At 40.6% G+C, this 2,500-nt stretch overlaps 1 protein-coding gene across 1 annotated transcript in view; it reads right to left on the bottom strand.

Moving 5' to 3' along the window:
• Window positions 1–2,500, bottom strand: part of LOC113826542 (uncharacterized) — a 99,041-nt gene that overhangs the window by 95,855 nt on the left and 686 nt on the right. The gene's annotated exons all lie outside the window — the stretch shown is intronic.

Here is a 2,500-nt window from a genome sequence, read left to right as displayed (position 1 = left end):
ATAATTAAGTATATGTATGTATGTATGTACGTATGTATGTACGTAGAGGTAGTTATATGTAAAGCAAGTACAGATATATACACATATGTAAAGGGGGGGGGCACTAGTGTATGCTGCAAATGTATGTGCTCATACACGGATGCGTGAGCACATGCAGGGATAGATACATGCGTATGTATAGTGATATGTAGGTTTGCGAGGTATGCAAAAAGGGGTGTTTACATATACACGGGTGAGTATACACTCATGTATTCTCACTCACTTATCAATAACATATAACAAGGGCATAAAGGGACAGGCTATGTGAACATATGACTAGGTCAGACTATGATGGACATATATGTAGTTATTCATAACGTAGGAATAAGTATCCATATCCATAAGCATAGATACAAGAATAAAGGTGTATGCTTGCATATGCATATGCGTGGGAATGAGCATATGCGTAGTACTTAGAGCATGTGCGGGAATGAATATGTCTGCATCAGGTGCCCATACGCACAAATGAAGTTAATAAATAAAATCAAATCAAACATATATGCACTTCTGATAAATAAGCCCAGCTCACGGGAGTAGTGAGCAGGCCGTGCATTGCCGCTCTTAAGTCCACTCCAGGTAGGACCAAACCTGCTGAGGGGACTTATCAATGGCATTCCGGCTAAATTACTCCCCTCCCACCAAGATACACCTAAGCCAGTAGGTGGGAGGTAAATCGGCAGTCCACCTCCATGAACAAACGCATCCACCCATTCCCCGGAGGCGAAGGAGCCCCTGGTTACGGCGGCGATCAGGATCGCTCCGGAGCAGGGGGTGCTAAAAATATCCGGGTAAAGACAGGCCGCCCCACGTTGATGAACCTTTGCACATACAATATAAGGACCATGAGAACTGAATCCGACTTACTAGCTTTACTAGAGGAACTCTCTTTCATTAAATGGGATGTAGTAGGACTCTGCGATGTTAGAAGACTAGGCGAAGAGCAGAAGTTAATAAATGAGGGACACGTGCTCTATTGGAGAGGAAAACCTCTGGGTAGCAAACAGGAATTAGGGGTAGGATTCTTAATACACAAACGCTTAGAAAAGAACATTGTAGAATTCTATAGTGTCAGCGAAAGAGTGGCTTCTGTAACAATAAAACTAAACAATAGGTACAACTTAAAAATTATTCAAGTCTATGCTCCAACCTGCAGCCACAGTGATGAAGAAATAGAGAGCTTCTATGAAGATGTTCATTTAGCCAGCGAGAGAACAAAAACACATTTTACAATAATTATGGGGGATTTGAAGGCCAAAATAGGTAAAAAGACAGAGAGCGAAACCGCATTAGGGAACCATGGAATAGGCACTAGGAACGAGAAGGGCCAAATGCTAGTCGACTTTGCGAGGCTCGATCACTCAGTATCATGAACACGTTCTTCGAAAAAAGACTAGAACGGAAGTGGACATGGAAGTCGCCTTCTGACGTCAAAAACGAAATTGACTTCATAATTTCAAATAGGCGCGATATAATAAAAATGTAGAGGTTATAAATAAAGTAAATGTAGGCAGCGACCATAGAATGGTGAGAGGCGAAATTAAAATACATCTCAGAAGGGAAAGGAACAAACTAATGTGTAAACCACAGCCAAACTTGGCTAACTTGAGGATCAGAGCAACAGAATTTAGCCTAAACATCCAAAACAGATATTCACTCCTCCGCGACGAAGATCTCAACATCGACCAAATTAATAAAAAGTTCAATGACATAATAAAAAAAGCTGCACTTGAAGAAGGCGGCAAGAACGACAATCGAAGCTCCAGCAAGCTCTCGGTAGAAACTAAACAGCTTATGCAAAAACGTAGAGACATGAAATTTTCGTCAAATAGGGACAAGATAGAATTGATAGAACTAACAAAGACCATAAATAAAAAGAAGAGGGAAGATGTACGGAAATTCAATACTCAAATAATAAATGAACCAGTGATTTCAGGTACCAGCATGAAAGCAGCTAAAAGACTAGGAATAGGGAGAAATCAAATGTATGCAATTAAGAAACCAGACGGAGAAGTAACATATAACAAGAATGAAATCATCAAAGTAGTGGAAGAGTTTTACAGGGATCTATACAACTCAAACGAACAGCCACAAATAGAAGCAAACGCGGTACCTAATATCACAAAAGAAGAAATAAAAAGAGCACTTAAAGGCATGAAGAGAGGGAAAACACCAGGCGAAGACGGAATTAGTATAGACATATTAGATGCAGGAGACATCGCAACAGTGAAACTAGCTAATCTTTGTAACAAATGTCTTCTCAGCGAAAAAACTCCGAAAGCCTGGAAAATGCAACAATTATCTTGTTACACAAAAAAGGCGATAAAAAGGATTTAAAAAATTACCGACCCATACGCCTCCTTTCGGTTACTTACAAACTGTTCACGAAAGTCATTACAGCTCGCATCTCTGACAGTCTGGATTCCAGCCAGCCTAGAGAACAGGCAGGCTTCCGCAGCGGATT

Source organism: Penaeus vannamei, chromosome 17 (genome assembly GCF_042767895.1).
Source record: "Penaeus vannamei isolate JL-2024 chromosome 17, ASM4276789v1, whole genome shotgun sequence".
NCBI classification, from domain to species: Eukaryota; Metazoa; Arthropoda; class Malacostraca; order Decapoda; family Penaeidae; genus Penaeus; species Penaeus vannamei.
This window is presented reverse-complemented; position numbering and strand designations above follow the sequence as displayed.